Source organism: Mobula hypostoma, chromosome 6, assembly GCF_963921235.1.
Source record: "Mobula hypostoma chromosome 6, sMobHyp1.1, whole genome shotgun sequence".
NCBI classification, from domain to species: domain Eukaryota; kingdom Metazoa; phylum Chordata; class Chondrichthyes; order Myliobatiformes; family Myliobatidae; genus Mobula; species Mobula hypostoma.
Genome location: NC_086102.1, coordinates 80,338,304 through 80,360,532, shown reverse-complemented (window position 1 = coordinate 80,360,532; position 22,229 = coordinate 80,338,304). Strand labels below are relative to the sequence as shown.

The 22,229-nt window shown below is 40.9% G+C and overlaps 1 protein-coding gene across 2 annotated transcripts in view; it reads right to left on the bottom strand.

Moving 5' to 3' along the window:
- Positions 1–7,049, bottom strand: part of cdkl5 (cyclin dependent kinase like 5) — a 221,695-nt gene extending 214,646 nt beyond the window's left edge. For both annotated transcript variants that reach the window (XM_063051074.1, XM_063051075.1), the window contains exon 1: positions 6,952–7,049. The gene's annotated coding sequence lies outside the window, so the exon portion shown is untranslated. The remainder of the gene's footprint in view (positions 1–6,951) is intronic.
- Positions 7,050–22,229: the final 15,180 nt, after the last annotated feature.

The window sequence follows — 22,229 nt, the reverse complement described above, 5'->3', positions numbered from 1 at the left end:
GAACGAGGTCCAGCACCTGGCTGCATGGGGTGCCGACAACAACCTGGCCCTTAACACCCAGAAGACCAAGGAGATCATTGTGGACTTCAGGCATGCTAGGATCTACACTCACGTCCCCATCTACATCAACGGAGCTGTAGTGGAGCGTGTATCAAGCTTCAAATTCCTTGGTGTCCACATTTCCGAGGATTTCACCTGGTCCCTGAACACCTCCATCCTGATCAAAAAGGCGCAACAGCGCCTTTATTTCCTGTGGAGCATCAAGAAAGCTCACCTCTGTCCCAGGATGCTGACGGACTTTTATCGCTGTACCATTGAGAGCATATTCACCAACGGCATCTCAATGAGGTATGGCAATCATCCCGTATCGCAGGGGTCCCCAACCTTTTTTGCACCGCGGACCAGTTTAATATTGACAATATTCTTGCGGACTGGCCGACTTGTGGGGGGGAGGGGGTTCAAGTAGGGTTAAACTCACCTCAACATGTTTTTTACAGTTAGGGTTGCCAACTTTCTCATTCCCAAATAAGGGACAAAAGTAGCAGTCAAATCCCGGGACACTTTACCCCAGGAAAGACTACCATGACCATGAAGCCTTGCGCGGGCACCTGTGTGCGCATGTGCGTACATGCCGATTTTTCCCCACAAATCGGTTTTGCCTTCATCTTCCTAACTATACTGTACATACATTATTTATACCTTGTATAGGCTGTGTAGTTATCATATCATTCCTGCTTTTACTATACGTTAGTGTTATTTATTTTCGGTTTTACATGTTATTTGGTATGATCTGTAGGTTATTTTTTGGGTCTGGGAACGCTCAAAAACTTTTCCCATATAAATTAATGGTAATTGCTTCTTCGCTTCACACCATTTCGGCACAAAAGGTTTTTAGGAACACTCTACCTTAGTGGAGGAAATATGGGACAAATCAACTGAGCCCAATATACAGGATGTCCCAGCAAATACGGGACAGTTGGCGACCCTATGTTCAAGTTCAACAGTGCGTGACAGGGAATGAGGAAAGGTGCAGCTGACTCATATCGTTTCCTCGCGGCCCAGTAGCACATGCTTTGTGGCCCGGTTGTTGGGGACCGCTGCCGTATTGGACCGCAAAGCACTCCAGCGTGTGGTGAAAACTGCCCAGCAAATTATCGGCACCTAATTGCCCACCATTGAGAACATCTACCGTAAGTGCTGCCTGGGCAGGGCGAAAAGCATTATCAAGGATGCATCTCACCCTAACCATGGACTTTTTACTCTCCTCCCATTCGGTAGGAGCTACAGGAGCCTCCGCTCCCGCACTAGTAGGCACAGGAAGGTGTCACAGCAGTGTCACAGCCTCTTCCCTGAGGCTGTGACACTGCTGAACCTCACATCACAGCACTAAGCAGTATTGCACCCATATTGTACTCTCTCAGTACTTTTATATTTGTGTGCTTTAGCACTTACTTTTTATTCGCAGTTATTTTGTAAATAACACTATTCTTTGCATTTCTGGTTAGATGCTAACTGCATTTCATTGGCTTGGTATCTGTACTCGGCACAATGACAATAAAGTTGAATCTAGTCTAAAGATCCTTTATCAGTCCATTTGAAATTGACAAATGGTCATCATCTTAAAAGCAGTTATAGTTGGTAAATTGGCTATATTCTTACTTCTAACAAAGAGCTGCACTCATTTTGTTGAAAGAATTAAACATGTCATATATTATTTAGGTCAATCTAGATCTTGTTTAAGAAAAACAGAATACTTTTACAAAGGGATGTATTTAAGCTTACCTAACTAAGACAAATAACCTTTAAGTAACTGATTCTATTTTTAAATTGCAACTGGAGGACTGAAAATGTCATTCATACTACAGACTACTTATTCTTTTAAATGTCCAATGTTACTTGCCTGAGGGATAAGGAAATTAAGTAATTTACATCCACACGGAATAGGCAGACAAGTTTGACCATTTTTCTCAAATCCACTTCAATCAAACATGAACTTTAAATGTTGTCTCAACAAGACATTATTTTTTAAGAGGCAACTGCCCCTGATTTTCTCTGAGTTTCACATACTGGATTGTTACGTTCTCTGTAAGATCTTTTGTGGTGGCATCAGTTTTTAATCATATTTGCACAGAAGTTATTTATATCTACCTAAAGAAATACTTTTTAATTTAAAAAAGGTTATCCAAAAATAAACAACATCAAAATTGTTTAAAAATTTTCCCTCTGATAACAGATTTTTGTTATGCAATGACAGCAAGGGAATAGAACAATGCTAAGAAAATACAGCCAATATATCAGAGGATCTTTGATCCAAATGAATAAGCAGGCTAGAATGGCCTACTTTGATTTCTTCTGCAGCTGGTGGCCTGAGTCAACAAAAAACTACACAATGAACTTCCCGCTTCATTTTGTGAAGGCTATTACTGATATCCATAAGGAAATGAATACATAGTTCTCGTCATTACACTGGAATGCATGTAAATGTCTTTGAAAGAAAGTATGCAGAAGAGACTTACGGAAACAGCTGCAGGGATGAGGGATTTTAGCTACAATGTCAGTTTTGTAGAAAACTATAGTTGTTCCCCTTGAGAGAAAAGGAGTTTGAAGGGAAATTTGACAGTTTACAAGATTAAACAGATTTAGATGAAGTAGTCAAAAGAACTGTTTCCAATACCTAATGAGGGATATTTAAACAAGGGAAATGAATTGACACAAGAAAGAACATATGTTATGCAGATGATGGTGAGAGTCTGGGATTCATTGTCCATTGGGCTGATGGAAGCAGAAGTGATCAAGTGTTTCAAAAGAAAATTGGTCAGGCAGTTGATGAAAATAAACTTGCAGGGATACAGGGGTAGAGCACAGGAATGAGACTGACAGAATCTTGAGTTGTAAGGATTGAGTGTTCTAACGGCACCAACATTATCTATAATTAAATACCTATTCAAACTCAAAAACTGTAAATCCAAAATTATGTCAGAATCTGTGGGACACTGTTTTGTTGCATGTTTTTTCTAATAAAATTGTCAGTGAAAAGTAGGACATCGATCTTATGTGGCTGTGATTGTAGGTCTCATCCCCTCCAAAAACCCTCTTCCTTTTTATCTTACTGTCCAGTCATAACAAATCAGTTCCTGTCATAGAATCTCCAGCATTGATTTCTTCTCTCCTCAGGATTAATTTCTCTGGGGCAAAGCCCTACTACCAAGAAACTAACCTTGGATCATTAATTTCTCAACGTTTCCTGTACAACAAGAGCCAAAGCAATGTTGGGATCCACCATACAATGAAAATAACCAGCTTTGCCATTTCTCACAAGGCCTCCAGAGTTTGTTCCATTAGACAACTTCCCACATCCATTGCCTGATGGACTGAGACCTCATCCAAACAAACAATGGAAAGACAGGCATTATGCTGTTTATCCATAGTACTAATTCTATTCTTTTGCCCTACTTAGCCTTTTTTCATCTTGGTACAATCCCCCAAATAATTCAGTTTTACTGCTACTTTGATATCTCAAACATCCTCCACTCCTCTGCCTACAACTGATGACAGTACCTCAGTCATCTTGGTACTAGACACTGAAATTTCCAGCTTCAATTTATATTTCTTTAACACACCTTAAAACTTGATTCCTTGATCTCTTGTGCCTTAATATCTTGCCTTTGCCTTGGTATATTAGGCTGCTGTGGTATACCTTGCAAATGTGAAAACTGGTACTAATAGCAGATGACATGGTTTGGAATGAATACTAGCAACATCTCAATTACTACTCAATATAAAGAGGCATCGGCAAGGATTGAAAAGTAACCACATATGATAGCAACTAGCCAGAAGTCAAACTGGAAAAAATATTTTTTTCTACTAATTACACAGATCAGGCAGCACAGGATACTTTAAGCAATCTCAGTCAAGAAAATAAAGCAATGAATATAAATTATAAAATAATTTGCCAATTTTTTTTTCAAACACTCCAGCAACACCTGAAATTACATGTTTTAACAGTAAAGTTTCACAAGTTAAATGCAACTACAGTGGATTTCGGTTAATCGGGACACATCAGTACCAGTACATATTGGGTCAAATAAACAGCTGGCCCAATTAGCTTAAGTTTCATGGAAATAGTTTAAAAATATAAAAAAGACAAACTGCCATTTAACTGGGTAAGGAATTATGTATTTAATGAAATACAGAAAAATAAAAACACTGCCTCAGTACTTTCAAACCGTGTATATGTTCCTAATACTTACCGACAGGGGAATTCATCCCTGTAGCATTCTTTTGACTCTAAGTTAACAAAATCAGCACAAACACCTAGTGCAGATGATGGACAGCCTTCATACAGTACTTCTGACGATTGTATCCTCCAAATATTCAATTTAATTATAACATTCAAGATGATCGTTGATACCTTCAAATTCTTCATAGTTCCTAACTTGCTGAAGTCATGAAATAGTTTCATTTTCACTCCCAGTTGTTTCTGGGCATCTCCAAGCCTGAATACTTGAAACCACAATGAGCAAAACAGTTCTGAATTGTCATACTTTTTATTTCTCAACAACTATCAGTGACAAACAATTGTTGCTTTATTAAGACAAATACATGCAACTGATGCTATTTAAAAACTGCTTCAAGTGTGATGTAGTGTCCAATGGCCAGGCAAGTACATGCAATCGATGCTAGTTAGAAACTGTTGGCAACGGTTTCCTGCCCCAATTAAGCTGTATCGTGTCCCAAATAAACAAAGGGAACCCCAGCTATTTTCTTGATTCATTTTTGTTCTTTAAGAGTTGTCTCAAATATGCAGCTGCCCCAATTAACCGGAATCCACTGTATTAGAAGGCAACCATAATATTATACTCTGCACCTTTCCACTACCCTTTAGCCTACTCCAACCAAAAACCATCAATAGGATAATTTTTTTCAGTCACTCCAGGGATTGCAAAGTCAATTGCGCAACTAAGCAACTGGATACAAAATATCTTGTAGTCATTACCATTTGTGACAACATATTTAAATCACTGTTACTTGACAGCCAATAGGTCAATACTTTTAATCCTTTCTTGTCAAATGTTCATTGAAAATTGTCAATATTAAACAATTAAGAACACATCTGTATTCAAAATGGCTGAATATTTCAGAAATTCGCTTTAAGATCTTATATTCTGAATTACAAACTGCATAGTTTGATGGACGGGAGAGCACATTAAATGGTGCAGACTATTAGCTTAAACTTGTTTAAATTAGAAAACAGGTTTTATTTGGAAACTAAAGAACCGAACGTGGTTGTACATATTTCTTTGCAATGAATCAGAAGCGAAGGTTCAGCAGTCACCACCTCCAATTCCATTTTCAACTGTTCTCATTTGTCAAATCCTATCATCACATGAAGCCATAACCATATAACTGTAACAATCACTGAATGGGTCTGCTATATTCTTTCAAACAACACTACAAATTCAGTATTCCATGTGTTAATTATTTATTTAGACCTCTATATCCATTTACTTTTCGGGCTTCTAGTTCAATGAGCAGATTTATTCAGCCACTTAATTCAAATTAAATTAGCACAACATATTCAGAAGAGGGAAAAAAAAATGATAACTTTTCCTTACTTCCCTAAATCAGGTAAAATACCTTACCACCTAATCATACAAGTTCACAAATTCACACCCATCAAAAGAATTATGTTTTATTCCAAACAAAAATAACTGAATCCTCTATGCCACTGTCAATTAGGGCATTTTGAAAGGATGTCACCACAAAATGTGAATTTTTGCACCTCTCTACAGATATGCACTCTGACCTACTGCTTGGATCCAGTGTTCTGTTTGTAGGTCAAAGACTCTCTACTGGCCAGATTAATAGCAAAAAAAAACAGAAATAGAAGTAGGTCACTTGCATGACAAGGATTGGTGCACTGACTTATTTAACAGAACAAATTAAAAGGACACTGCAGTGAATCAGTGATTCTTAAATTTCAGTTAACATAAAACAAATATGTAACAAAAAATCTCTCTCAAGAGGATAGCTCCTGATCCTTCTAAATGTATTATTTTTCCAGATTACAAATTTTAATTCCCATTTTATTACTAATTTTCACTGAAAATTAGCAGGGATAACTTTTTAACATTATTTTGAAATTCAAGCAATAGATAAGATGTCATAGTTAGAAATACATCCATGAGTTAATGATTTCATGGCAATTATGCAGGTTTCTTAACTAGATAAAGGGGACGCAGCTTTTCAACTAACACAAATTAAATCCGTAATTTAATAAATTAAGATCTGTGATTTCTGACTAGCTCATTTGAAAACGGGTCAAATTCAAAGTATATGTTTTATCTTACCTACTACAAAAGCAGTTTTAGCAACGACTCACAATCAAGCAAAATAAGACCAAGGAACAAAATGCGAAAAAAAGGCAAAACTACGCAAACGCTTTAAAGCAAAATACTCAATAGATGTACTTCAAACACATGTCAACAGGTAAAAGGATAAAAGTCCTACGGCACTGTCAATTAATCGAACTATAAAATTGCACATCAGCGAGCTGATGGAGAATACAATTCACGGAGGTTACCCGGCCGCAACCAGGACAGCTCCTCGGTTCGCATCCCGTAGATGCAGCCACCGTGCTGCTGGATGCACCTCGAGCTCGGGCTCGGGCTCGGGCTCCGACCAATCTGAAGCCAACGAGCCGACAGGTGAGCCGAGGGCGCGAGGTTGCATGTTGCCCCCGCGAGAAGGGGCGCGGGTCTGAGGCTCGGGTTGGCGCTGCGTTGCTTCATTCCCAGACAGGCGCGAGCCGCGGCAACGGTTTAGCGCTCGCGCAGTCAGGGCGGGATACGAGGCTTCCAGCGTGAAACCCGGGTGACTGCACCGTACCCGCCGGCCACGCACATCGAAGTACCAACCGACCGCTCGACCCGACTCTAAGCCCTCGCTCACCCGCAATGGAAAACGCTCGGCTCCGCAGCAGTCACCTCTCTAGCAAACCGCCATGTTCCACTGCGTAACCGCAACGTCAGGACCATCGCGTGCATGGATGACTCACACCGCTGGGCGGCTCGCGGAGGGGAGCCACATGTTGCACCGCGCGGAGACAGGACAGCGAGATGCCAACTGCACCGACACCGGGAGAGATCTATTGTCGGCACAGGGGGAATCCATTCAGCACCCTGAGTGAGGTGGGGCGAGCCACTGTCGACCCTGCTCTGGTGGTGGGTGTTGAGAGACAGACTGTGATCTACTCCTGGCATCAAGGGTGAATCTGAATCAGGTTTTTGAGTGGACCAGTGATCCAATGCAGATGCTAAAATGGGACAGTGATCCACAGCAGGCGCTGAATATGGGATGGTAATCTGCTGCTAAGGCATAATTATAAAATTCACTAACTTGCTTTCAAATTCATAATCACATTTATTAGCAATGGCGTGTCATGGAATTTGTTTTACTGCAGTAGTAGTAGTACAGTGCAAAACAAAAATTACTATGTGTTACAAAATAAATAGTGCAAAAGGTGAATAATGAGATAGTGTTCATGGACCCTTTAGAAATCAGAATCCAAAGTTTCTGCATTCAGTCCTATCATGGTGACCTCCTCCACTACCAACTAAGTTTTGAAATTTGCACCTCCGCTCCCTCTGCCACAACAGACAGGATCTCCCGGTTGCCACCCACTTCAACTCTGCTTCACATACCCATTCGGATATGTCCATACATGGCCTCCTCTACTGCTATGATGAAGCTAAACTCAGGTTGGAGGAGTAACACCTCATGTACCGTCAAGTAGTCTCCAGCCCCTTGGTATGAATAGTGAATTCTCCAACTTCCTGTAATTCCCTCCCCATCCCAGTTTCACTCTTGTCCCCTCCTCCAGCTGCCTATCACCTCCCTCATGGTTCCACCTCCTTCTGCTACCCATTGTGTTTTTCCCTATTCTTTCTTCACCTTTCCTGCCTATCACCTCCCTGCTCCCCTTCCCCCACCCCTTTATCTTTCCCCTTACTGGTTTTTCACCTGGAACCTTCCAGCCTTCTCCTTCCCACCCTCCCCCACCTTCTTTATAGGGCCTCTGCCCCCTCCCTCTTCAGTCTTGATGAAGGGTTGCAGCCCAAAACGTTGACTGATTGTTTCCATGGATGCTGCCTGACCTGCTGAGTTCCTCCAGCGTGTTGTGAGTGAAGTTTTGAAATTTGATGCACAACTCCAAATTCAGTCTCTTGCAGATTCTCATTAATATACAACTGAAAAATTACAATCTTTTTGATACCTTTTGGCATAGCATTTGCTGTCTAGTCTACTGAGAACTCCATTCATTCTCCTTAAATGAGCAATGTAACCAGGAGCAGAATTAGGTGATTTTGGCCCATTGAGTCTGCTCCACCATTTGTGCAATAAATTCCAGATTCACCACCCTCTAGCTAAAGAAATTCCTCTTCATTTCTGTTCTAAAGGAGTGTCCTTCTTTCTAAAGCTGTGCCTTCTGATCCTGGACTCTCCAAACAATCTCTCCGCATCCACTTTATCTAGACCTTCCAATATTCGAAGTACATTTATTATCAAAGTGTGTATGCAGTAAATAACCCTGAGATTTGTCTTCCTGCAGACAGCCATGAAACAAAGAAAACCATGGAACCCATTTAAAGAAAAATATCAACCCCCCCCAGCACAAAAAAATTGTGCAAATGGCAAAAAACACAGAATATAAAATACCAAATCACAGAGATGTCATAAGAATCCAGGTATATTCAGTCAGTTGAGCTCAATCGAGTGCCTCATTACTCGCTGTCAGCAGGCTGCAGTGCCAGCCCAGCCTGATTAAAATCGCACAAAACAACAACAAAACAAAAAGGAGTGATTAGAAACCAGAAACGCATAAGATATACAACAAACTCCAAGCCACAGATTGTATTGATTAAATCTTGTCCAAGACCCATGGACTCTGGCAGCTTCAAGCGAAATATGAGATCCATCTGAAGGATGTCACTCTTGATCGCGTTATTCACTAGCAATATCATCTTCCAGTATTCAGTAGGTTTCAAGGAGATTCTCCCCATTCTTCTAAACTCCACTGAGCCCAGGCCCAGAACCATTAAACACTCTTCAGATGTTAACCCTTTTATTCCTGGAATCATAGTCGTAAATATCCTCTGGAGCCTCTCCATTGCTAGCACATCCTTTCTTAGATATGGGGCCCAAATTTGCACTCAATATTCCAAATGTGGTCTGGCCAATGCATTATAAAACTTAAGCATTACTTCCTTGCTTTTATATTCTAGTTCTGTCAAAAAATGAATACTAACATTGCATTTGTTTTCCTTACTACCAACTCAATTGGCCAAATAACATTTAAGGAATCCTGCTGAGGATTTCCAAGTCACTTTGCACCTCTGACTTTTTTATTTGCTCTACATTTAGAAAATAGTCTACACCATTTTTCCTTGACCATACATTTTCATACATTGTATTCTGACTGCCATTTCTTTACCTATTCTTGTAATCTGTTTAAATTCTTTTGCAAACTCTCTGCTTCCTCAACACTACCTGCCCCTCCACCTACCTTTGCATCATCTGCAAACTTGGACACAAAGCCATCAATTTCATCATCCAGATAATTAATATATAATGTGATAAGTAGTGGACCCAACACTGACCCCTACAGAATACCAGTAGTCACCAGCAGCCATCCGGAAAAGGCACCTTTATTCCCAAACTTTGCCTTCTGGCAGTCAGTCAATCTTCTGTTCATGTTGCATCTTTCCTGTAATATCATGGGCTATCTTAATTCATAATGTTTAACTCTTTGACAGACTCTTTGTCACCTGCTCAAATTTCCCTTTCCTTTTATTCCAAGTCTATTGAAATAGTGTGCTTATGCTGCTTTCTTACAGCAGACTTCTGGTTGTTAATAATTTGTGTATTTGCTCTCAAATCTCTGCAAAGCTCCCACTTTAAAAATACTTAAATGCATACTTTATTTATCCAAAGTGGATTTAACTCTAATTTTCCCATTCACTTAATCTATTCTTGTCTATTTTGAAATTGTTGCTACAGTTTCTCCTAAGTTAAGTGCTTTCTGCAAAATTGGATGCATATTTATATTGTTAATTGAGCCATTATTACTGTAAATCCAGAGAAAGATTGAGGTCCGAGCATACCACCTACAGCTTAATGATAAAGGGCACCAAACTGCAGCACCGAGACATTAAGCTTCATGCACAGGAACATGGGCAATAATCTATCAAACTACAACATTAAATTATGATCCTCTCTACACCAATGTTAGTTCAAAGTTAAAAGTAAATTTTATTATCAGAGTGCATATATGTCACCACATACAACCCAGAGATTCATTTTCATGATGGCATACACAGCAAATCTATAGAATAGTAACTGTAACAGGATCAATGAAAGATCAACCAGAGTGCAGAAGACAATAAACTGCAAATACAAATATAAATAAATAGCAATAAGTAATGAGAACATGAAATAACAAGATAAAGAGTCCTTAAAGTGAGATTATTGATTGTGGGAACATCTCAATGGATGGGCAAGTGAGTGTAGTTACCCCTGTTATTCAAGAGTCAGATGGTTGTGGGGTAGTAGCTGTTCTTGAAACTGGTGGTGCGAGTCCTGAAGCACTTGTACCATCTACCTGATGGCAGCAGCTGGTAAAGAGCATGGCCTGGGTGGTGAGGATCACTGGTGATGGATACTGCTTTCATGTTTCATGATGTACTCAATGGTTGGAAGAGCTTTACCCGAACATGGGTCGAATCCTGTACCTTTTGTAGGATTTTCCGTTCAAAGGCATTGGTATTTCCATACCAGTCTGTGATACAGCCTATCAATACACTCTCCACTACAAATCTATGGAAGTTTGTTGAAGTTTATGATATCATGTCGGGTCTCCGTAGATTCCTAAGGAAGTAGAGATGCTGCAGTGCTTTCTTCGCAACTGCATTTGCAGCTGGGACTAGGACAGGTCCTTTGAAATAGTAACACCCAGGAATTTGAAGTTGCTAACCCTTCCACCTCTGATCGTCCAATGAGGACTGACTGGCTCATGGGCCTCTGGTTTCCCTCTCCTGAAGTTCCTTGGTCTTGCTGACATTGAGTGAGAGATTGTTGTTGTTACACCACTCAGCCAAATTTTCAGTCTACCTCCTGGATGCTGATTCATCACCACCTTTGATACGGCCCACAACAGTGGTGTCATCAGCAAACTTGAATATGGTGGTGGATATGGTATGGCTTAGCCACACAGTCATAGGTGTACAGCGAATAGAGCAGGGGCTAAGCACACAGCCCTGGTGCACCTGTGCTAAGGGAGATCTGGAGGAGATGTTGTTGCCAATCTGAACTGACTGGGGTCTACAAGTAAGCAAATGCAGGATCCAATTATACATAGAAGTATTGAGGTTAATAATTATATCATAATTTGGATCACTCATTTAAAATTTGGTTCCTTTCACTTTTTACCATACTGTCGATATAATGGAATGGAACAGAACCAAATGGAGTGAAGTTCTTACATATTATAAATATAGAAGTAAAATTGTTAGGGATTAAAACATTTTTACATTGCAGAAAGAATAACTCTTCCAGAGCACAGCAGTATGGATCATGCAATGGAAATTGTTGTAAACAACTTGTTGCATTTTTATAAGTTGTAAGCAACCTCAAGTTTTTCTGTCTGACATCAGGCAATGGAAATGATTGTTAAGAAAAAACTTGAGGATTATTTAAATGGCAGTTTAATTAATATTGCTATTAGATTATTTGAAGATAGCAGTTTAATTTAAAGTAATAACATGGATGAAAGATCCTGCCTGACTATTTTCCTTTACTTACCCAATTAAGTGGTTTCCCAAGTGGACTGCAGTACTCACAATATATCCAAAAGCTTGAATTCCAAAAGGCATTCTTGTGCACATGGTTTTGCAGCAACTGCAAGGCCCTGCTTCAGACAGCACTGTCTCAGCATAGGCAATAGCAGTCCCAGCTGGCTAGCTGACAGTTGACAGCAGGGGAACTGGCAGGGTATCAGAGGAAGAATCCTGTCTTTCTGAAAGGGCAAGCAAGAAATATGTTGTCTTTTACCGTTATCTAAAGCAAAGATCAAGAATTCAGTGGTCACAGGCTAAGACAGGACAATGTATTGGGAGTGGCACATTAGATTCCTACAATTTTTAAGGACGAGGTGACTGGATTGAAATTGGCATGTATGCAGGGATGGATAGTGGAGAAAAAATGTGGATCACCATTCAAGTGTGGGAGGATGGGAGATTAAGGGGAGAAGAATTAGAAAACAGCACTCTTAATGTTGTAGGAAGGGATGGTGAGTCATGCACATGGAGATCAGTATTTAAGTTTTGGGGAATGCAAGAAGGTTGATGCAGAATGAATTGAAGACAAGTACTTAAGGTGTTGGAGGGTCAGGAGGAATGAATTACGGATTGGTATTTATTGATGATGTGTGGCACGTGGCCAAGTGGTTAGGGTGTTGAGCTCACGATGTGAAGGTCGTGGGTTCACGTCTCGGCCAAGGCAGCGTGTTGTGTCTTTGAGCAAGGCACTTAACCACACGCTGTTCCAGTCCACCCAGCTGAAAATGGGTACCAGCAAATGCTGGGGTTAACCTCGTGATAGACTGTTGAGGAAATTACCAGTAGGCTAGACAAGGGAGATGCAGTGGATGTTGTATATTTGGATTTTCAGAAGGCCTTTGACAAGGTGCCACACATGAGGCTACTTAACAAGATAAGAGCCCATGGAATTATGGGAAAGTTACATACGTGGATAGAGCGTTGGCTGATTGGCAGGAAACAGAGAGTGGGAATAAAGGGATCCTATTCTGGTTGGCTGCCGGTTACCAGCGGTGTTCCACAGGGATCAATGTTGGGGCCGCTTCTTTTTACATTGTACATCAACGATTTGGATTATGGAATAGATGGCTTTGTGGCTAAGTTTGCTGACGATACGAAGATAGGTGGAGGAGCCGGTAGTGCTGAGGAAACGGAGAGTCTGCAGAGAGACTTGGATAGATTGGAAGAATGGGCAGAGAAGTGGCAAATGAAGTACAATGTTGGAAAGTGTATGGTTATGCATTTTGGCAGAAAAAATAAACGGGCAGACTATTATTTAAATGGGGAAAGAATTCAAAGTTCTGAGATGCAACGGGACTTGGGAGTCCTCGTACAGGATACCCTTAAAGTTAACCTCCAGGCTGAGTCAGTAGTGAAGAAGGCGAATGCAATGTTGGCATTCATTTCTAGAGGAATAGAGTATAGGAGCAGGGATGTGATGTTGAGGCTCTATAAGGCGCTGGTGAGACCTCACTTGGAGTACTGTGGGCAGTTTTGCTCTCCTTATTTAAGAAAGGATGTGCTGACGTTGGAGAGGGTACAGAGAAGATTCACTAGAATGATTCCAGGAAAGAGAGGGTTAACATATGAGGAACGTTTGTCCGCTCTTGGACTGTATTCCTTGGAGTTTAGAAGAATGAGGGGATACCTCATAGAAATATTTCAAATGTTAAAAGGCATGGACAGAGTGGATGTGGCAAAGTTGTTTCCCATGATGGGGGAGTCTAGTACGAGAGGGCATGACTTAAGGATTGAAGGGTGCCCATTCAGAACAGAAATGCGAAGAAATTTTTTTAGTCAGAAGGTGGTGAATCTATGGAATTTGTTGCCATGGGCAGCAGTGGAGGCCAAGTCATTGGGTGTATTTAAGGCAGAGATTGATGGGTATCTGAGTAGCCAGGGCATCGAAGGTTATGGTGAGAAGGCGGGGGAGTGGGACTAAATAGGAGAAAATGGATCAGCTCATGATAAAATGGCAGAGCAGACTCGATGGGCCAAATGGCCTACTTCTGCTCCTTTGTCTTATGGTCTTATGGTCCTATCTAGGGGGGGGGGGCGGGGGGAAGTCTCATACTCTCAGTCACTTCACGCCACACAAACCAGCATAAGCACCGGCCTGATGGGCCACAAAGGCTCGGGACAGACTTTGACTTTGATTTATTGATGATGGAGTAGGTGGGAGATGCAGCTGAACATCAGTAAGACAAAGTGATGGATTTTAGGAAGGTTAAGCCTGCACTGCTCTATTGATGGTGAGGAGTGGATATGATGAAGACCTACAAGTACGTGGGGGTGCACCTGCATGACAGACTTGAGTGGAGCACCAACACAGAGGCTGTGTACAAGAAGGGCCAGAGTTACCTCTATTTCCTGAGGAGACTGAGGACTCCTCAGGAAATCTATGTGGTGGTGTACTGAGGCAATGACATCAACATGGGTGATGCCAACAGGCTCAATAAATTGATGAGAAAGGCTGGCTCTGTTATAGGAGTCAAACTGGATACACTGGAGGCTGTGACAGAACAGAGGACCCTATGGAAAATCCTGGCAATTCTGGACAATGTTTCTCACCCTCTGTTGCCACCTTGGCTGAACAGAGGAGCACTTTTAGTAATAGACTAAGACAACTGCACTGCTCCAAGGAGTGCTATATGAGGTCATTCTTACCCTCAGCCATTAGGCTCTATAATGAGTAATATATGACCCCTCTTGTTAGAGTTCACTTATTTTTTATTATTTCTTACTTTTCTAATATTTGTATATCTGTGTGCTTGTAATGCTACTGTGACAGTGTAATTTCCTTTGGGATCAATAAAGTATCTATCTATCTGACTGGAAACTAACTCTTGAGCACGCTGGAGGAACTTAGCAGGTCGGGCAGCATCAGTGGAAACGATGAGTCGACTTTTCAGGCCGGAACCCTTCGTCAGGATGGGTTATGAAATGAATGATGCTGTGCAAAGGGATGGGAGGTGGACAAACTACCAAGTATTCTCCGGAAGAAGTACTGCACAAGAAATTATATCATTCCTGGTACAAAAAATATGAAGTGACTGTCGATCCTGTAAGATCATAAGACAGGAGAAAGATTAGGCCATTCAGACCATCAAGTATGTTCTGCTATTCTATCATGGGTGATTTATTTTGCCTCTTAATCCCATTCTCCTGCCTTCAGTAGCTTTTAGTGAGATCCCCCCAATTCTTCAATGAATACAGGCCTGGAGCCAATGAATGCTCCATGTACTTTATTATTTCTGGGATCATTCTCGTAAACCTCCTCTGTACCTCTCAAATGTCAACACATCCTTCCTTAGATATGGGTCTAAATGTGCTCTGACCTATACCATCACAGCTTGGAGTACCCAGTTGAATTACAGGATGGACACAAAAGTCATCATTATCTTATTTTACTCCAGAAAAAAATAATTTTCAATTTTAGAACACTAAACAAGCCACTGGCACTAATTTTGTGGGTCAAATAACACCAACAATAAAAAGGTGCAAAAGAACATATTTTAGCAAAGGGACTTGCTATTCAAGAGTCACAAAATATTGGTGAAGTTATACAAAATTATATAAATTAGTGATTCCTATTACAGATTATTATCATGGCCAGGTCTTCTGGGTTCATCATAGTAGATGCCATTGGAAGCTTAAAGCACATTAAGTGGTGTTGATGCTTGGGTTGACAATTTCTGAATAAGCAAAGAAACATGAAAACTGGGGAAATTGGAAGTATTTTCACTTAAAATATGAAATTCAGTGGGGATTTATTAAAAGCATTTGTGGACTTTGAAGATTTTAAGACCGCATCACAAAAGACTATTTCTCTAGTTGGAATACGGGATCTATGTTTAAAATCACTAAAGCAGTAATTGGCAATAGATTGTCCTATCAAGGCTGTTCAACCACAGTGAATAGATGGAGCAGTTATCATTGCATCCTTTAAGACAACACAGTAATAAACATAATTGAAAGGAAAACACAAAGGCAAGGGAAGAAAGGACAGTGATCAGTTTATAATTCCTCTAGCAAAGATCGATCAAGGATGTTACTAGTCAATTGTTTTCACTCTTCTAAACATCTTCAGTTCCATAAGCGATACATTTAATATTGTCTTATATCTGACTAAACACTTTTTGAACTCCCACTCTTCACACGTTGCAGTTTTATAAACTGTATTCACAGATTTCATTACACTTCTCCAGACTAGTTTTATTTTCAACCTTCTCATTTGGGTGTCAAAAGCAGGAGATTTAATACACTCAATCTCACTTTTCTCCACCTTTTTGATGTCAAACAAAATTTACTGGAAGTATTCACTTTTAAGTGTCAATTGCCCTAAATAGAAATATGCATGTATAATGATTAAATTTTATTTCTATGACAAAAACCTGAATTGCTTGTTAGCTCGTTACTCCTTCACTTTCTTGATTTTAAGTAGCAACAAAAATGTACAATAATTTATTTCCTGTAAGCTTCACTTTTGTTTAGGTAATGTAGCTTATGTACTATCTCATGAGAGAAAAATTGTTAATTGCAAGAGTTCTTTGTTCTTCATGAATTTTTCAGAATATTTACAATTCTATAGGGCATCCAGCAGTACTTCATAAGTCTTCATGTGATCCACCTTATCTGTCCTGACCATAAGACCATCTAAACAAATCCCTTTTATGTGCACATGAATCTGTATCCTGCCTGTTCAAGAGTCTGTCCAAATTCTCTTAAAAGTTGCTATTGTACCTTTTCTACTACCTCCTTCTGCAGCTTGTTTCAGGCACCTACAATTCTGTACAAATAAAAGATGAACTGCAAATCTGCATTAAACCTTTCCCCCTCTGACCATACACCTATGCTGTCTAGTATTTGATCTTTTCCACTTTAGAAAAAAGGTGTATTTATACCTCTCATAATTTTAGATACTCACAAGGTTTCTTTAGCCTCTCACAGTCCAGGACCTATATCCTGGAGTATCATTTGGAAACCTTCCCTACTGTACACAACTCCACCAACTTTTCTGTCATTTGCAAATTTACTAATCAGACTAACTATATTTTATCTGAATTGTTATCAAATATTACAAACTGATGTACCGGAACTGATTCTAATGGAACTCTATGCTTGGAATTTATCTTAGATTAGCATGGTTTCAATCATTTGAATCCACCATTGAAACAATGCTTTTAAAGATAATTTCTACTTCATTGCCCAAGTCTAAATTACATCCTGCATTCCAAACAGAAAAAAGTTAATACATTATTCTGTTCCATTGATCTGTCAACACAATAAGTGAATTTCATGCAAATAGTTGTAGCTCATAATCTGCATGGGAAGAACCATAGTAATGTAATTTCTACCATTACTCTTTATTGCAAATTGTCTCAGGAACTTAAAGGTAGCAAAGTGTAGCACTCTATAACCTCTTTACAAGCATAACAGAGAGTGGGATTATGTTCAAATCCCACCATAGACCAGCAAGAGGGTGCTGGTGTTCTCACTCAAGGGAACAAACTGCACAGATTTGCAGTACATTATATCTAGAATGAACAACAAGCAGCTGTGAACCTGACAGTTACTGACCTTGGCTGTGCTTGGTCAATAGCTCATGTTAATGCAGGAATTCTTGCTCCAAATAACTCTCAGCCTGACAAAACAGCTTTACGTAGTTGTTGTCACGTAGGTGTGTCATGACCTACTGATCTTGGCAGTCACCCAGTTTATGTTGGCTGTTGTTCAGTTTTGTGTGCCTTCTTTCAAGCATGACTAATAACAATTGTTCCTTTAGCTTCAGATTAACCTAAAGCCAAGTTTTGGCCTGCATGGACCTGTGGACCTAATAGCCTCCCCTGATGCTGTCAAGTACTATGATTTCTTAGATTCTCTAGAATAAATTTTGGCATTAGGATCTTCACATATTTTAATTGCTTAATCAACTCTGTTGTCACAGTGTCCTTTCAGAAGTGTACACTAATCCCCTGAAAAAGTGGACCATCTCAAATCAGTGATTACGGAATATCAGGTGCTGCACTTTCACTTGCAGGGTCTTTTTTTTTTACTGCTAATGCTTCTCTATTTTATCCAAAAAGCTCTGAAATAGTTTATAATCTCTGTGGGACCTCCAGGGTATACAAATGCAAATATCAGGCTAAGAAGTTTGTAGTAGAAAAAATGTTACAAAAGTTGAATACTCAGTAACCTCTTGGTTGATATAATTCATAAACCTTGGTAGTTTGATCTGATCAGACAGATTTATCAGGTTTATGCTTCAACTTATCTTCGTGTTGAAATACAATAACTTTGTAAGAAAAGTTGTAGTCATTTTTTTGTTGTTTTTTCTGCATTCATCATCCAAATTCCCTGTCAGTGAGGGTGGGACTCAGTACAATACTGATGTTGTCTTATAACTAGTCCACAGAAAATATGTAAGAACAGAATTGAGCATGAGATCTGTCAGGTGTTGTATTATCTCCTATGTGATGCCTCTTCAACAGCAGAGATCAGGTCAAAATCAGAACTGCACAATGAAATAAATTTAAACAGTGATGTGATGATAAAATGACAGCTGACAAGTCGAAGTCTTAGTTGTTCAGGCCCAACATGCTTTGTTAAGTGAATAACACAACAGTGGAAAGATTAGAGAATTTTGTATGACACAGAGTATTGAAGGTTAATCAGAAATAAAGAGGAAAATGTGGCAAATACATGCAACTAAGATTGAGGTAGTCTCTTAGGAATGTAGAGTCTGTTAGAGAGAACAAGAAAGAAATTATAAGGGCCAAAGGATCCACGAAACATCTTTGGCATGTGCGTTTAAGATGAATCCCAAGAAATTCTATGGGTATATCAGGAACAAGAGAATAGTCATAAATGAATAGTCATAGTTATAGTCATACTTTATTAATCCCGGGGGAAATTGGTTTTTTGTTACAGTTGCTCCATAAATAATAAATAGTAATAGAACCATAAATAGTTAAATAGTAACATGTAAATTATGCCAGTAAATTATGAAATAAATCCAGGACCAGCCTATTGGCTCAGGGTGTCTGACCCTCCAAGGGAGGAGTTGTAAAGTTTGATGGCCACAGGCAGGAATGACTTCCTATGACACTCAGTGCTGCATCTCGGTGGAATGAGTCTCTGGCTGAATGTACTCCTGTGCCCACCCAGTACATTATGTAGTGGATGGGAGACATTGACCAAGATGGCATGCAACTTAGACAGCATCCTCTTTCCAGACATCACCGTCAGAGAGTCCAGTTCCATCCCCACAACATCACTGGCCTTACGAATGAGTTTGTTGATTCTGTTGGTGTCTGCTACCCTCAGCCTGCTGCCCCAGCACACAACAGCAAACATGATAGCACTGGCCACCACAGACTCGTAGAACATCCTCAGTATCATCCGGCAGATGTTAAAAGACCTCAATCTCCTCAAGAAATAGAGACAGCTCTGACCCTTCTTGTAGACAGCCTCAGTGTTCTTTGACCAGTCCAGTTTATTGTCAATTTGTATCCCCAGGTATTTGTAATCCTCCACCATGTCCACACTGACCCCCTGGATGGAAACAGGGGTCACCGGTACCTTAGCTCTCCTCAGGTCTACCACCAGCTCCTTAGTCTTTTTTACATTAAGCTGCAGATAATTCTGCTCACACCATGTGACAAAGTTTCCTACCGTAGTCCTGTACTCAGCCTCATCTCCCTTGCTGATGCATCCAACTATGGCAGAGTCATCCGAAAACTTCTGAAGATGACAAGACTCTGTGCAATAGTTGAAATCCGAGGTGTAAATGGTGAAGAGAAAGGGAGACAAGACAGTCCCCTGTGGAGCCCCGGTGCTGCTGATCACTCTGTCGGGGACACAGTGTTGCAAGCACACGTACTGTGGTCTGCCAGTCAGGTAATCAAGAATCCATGATACCAGGGAAGCATCCACCTGCATTGCTGTCAGCTTCTCCCCCAGCAGAGCAGGGCGGATGGTGTTGAACGCACTGGAGAAGTCAAAAAACATGACCCTCACAGTGCTCGCTGGCTTGTCCAAATGGGCGTAGACACGGTTCAGCAGGAAGACGATGGCATCCTCAACTCCTAGTCGGGGCTGGTAGGCGAACTGGAGGGGATCTAAGTGTGGCCTGACCACAGGCCGGAGCAGCTCCAGAACAAGACTCTCCAGGGTCTTCATGATGTGGGAGGTCAATGCCACCGGTCTGTAGTCATTGAGGCCGCTGGGGCACGGCGTCTTCGGCACAGGGACAAGGCAGGACATCTTCCACAGTACAGGAACCCTCCGGAGCCTCAGGCTCAAGTTGAATACATGGCGAAGTACTCCACATACCTGAGGGGCACTGGCTTTGAGCACCCTGGTACTGACACCATCCGGTCCTGCAGCCTTGCTTGGGTTGAGACGTTTCAGCTGTCTTCTCACCCGTTCAGCTGTGAAGCCCACCGTGGTGGTTTCATGTGGGGAAGAGGTATAGTCATGAGAGTAGGGTGGGGGACTGTGAGGAGGGGTAGGAGGGGAGAGTGGAATATGTGTTAGTTGGGGGCCGACAACAGATGGCTCATGTGTGGGATGGGCAGGGGCCACAATGTCAAATCTGTTAAAGAACAGGTTAAGTTCATTGGCCCTGTCCACACTGCCTTCCGCTCCTCTGTTGCTAGTTTGCCGGAACCCAGTGATGGTCCTCATCCCCCTCCAGACCTCTCTCATGTTGTTCTGCTGGAGTTTCCACTCAAGCTTCCTCCTGTACCTGTCTTTAGCCTCCCTGATCCTGGCTTTCACGTCCCTCTGTATTGCCCTCAGCTCCTCCCTATTTCCATCTCTAAATGCCCTCTTTTTAGCATCCAGGATGTCCTTAATGTCCTTTGTCACCCATGGCTTGTTATTTGAATAACAAAGGACAGTTCTTGTCGGAAAATTGCAGTCCACACAGAAATTGATGTAATCAGTGATGCAGTCTGAGAATGCATGTCATATGCATTCGCCAAAGACGTGGAAGTTGGTTGGTTCACGGAAAGGTATATAAATAACCTAAAGAGGTCAGTATTAAGAACAAGGTGGCATTCTGTCATGGGATGCATAATGATTGATAGATCTCAAGGCAGGATGATACCTTATTGCTATGGGAAGCAAGAAGAGAGAAAGCTGTAACTCAAAGCAAGACTTTTTCATTTCGTTAGTCACAGGTGAGGTGCCAGAAGAATGAGGGACCATAAGACACAAGAGCAAAATTATGTCATTCAGCACTTCGAGGTCTGCTCTGCATTCGATCATGGCTGATTTATTTTCTCTCTCAACCCGTTGTCCTGTCTTCTTCCTGTAACCTTTGATGCCCTTACCAATCAAGAACCTATCAACCTCCGCTTTCAATATACCCATAAGGATAGCTATTGTTCCTTTTTTTAAAGACAGCTGTGATAAGCCAGGTAACCACAACCAGTGAGTCTTATGTCAGTGATTGAGAAATTATTGGTTAAAAAGTCCAAAAGAATCGGATTTATGTACATTTGGAAAAGCAGGGGCTGACCAATGATGGACAGTATGGCTTTGTGTGAGGGAAATCCTATCTCACAAGCTTGAATGAGTTTTTTGAAGAGGTAGCTAAGAAAGTTGATGAAGGCAGATTGACATACAATACATTAAAGAAATGGACTTTCAAAAGTCATTTGACAGGATCACACGTGGAGGAACGTTATTTCATTTGGTGGTATACTTATGTACAATTGAATAACAATAACTTGAACTTGAACATGGAACCCCAGTTCAGAAGGTTAAATGCACATAGGATCGAAAGCAAGCTAGCTAACTGCATCCAAAATTGCCTTGATGATAAGATGCTTTTCTATCTGGTAATCTATAACCAGTGATGTACCACAGAAATTGGTACTGGGGCTCTTGTTGTGTGTGATATAAATTCATAACTAGGATGTGAATGTGAGAGTAATAATCAGCAAGGTTGCGGATGACTCCAAAGTTGTTGGTGGTGAGAAGAGTAAGGACAATTATCCAAGGCTCCAGCAGGTACAGATCAAATGGAAAATTAGGTGAAGTGTTAGCAGATGGAACTTAATCCTAACAGATGAAAGGTAGTAGATTTTGGGAAGTCAAGTGGGTAAAACGTATACAGGAAGTGGAAGTGGTAGGACTCTAAGGCATGTTGATCAATAGAGGGACCTTCGGGCTCAAGTCCACGGTTCCCTGCCTTGTTCATCACCGGTAGCTAGTGTGATGAAAATGGCAGATGGCATGCTTGCATTGTTAGATCAGGGTATAGAATATTGAGTTGGGATGTTATGTTGGAACTTTTTTAAATGCTGGCGAGACCACATTTGGAGCATTGTGTGGAGAACTGGTTGT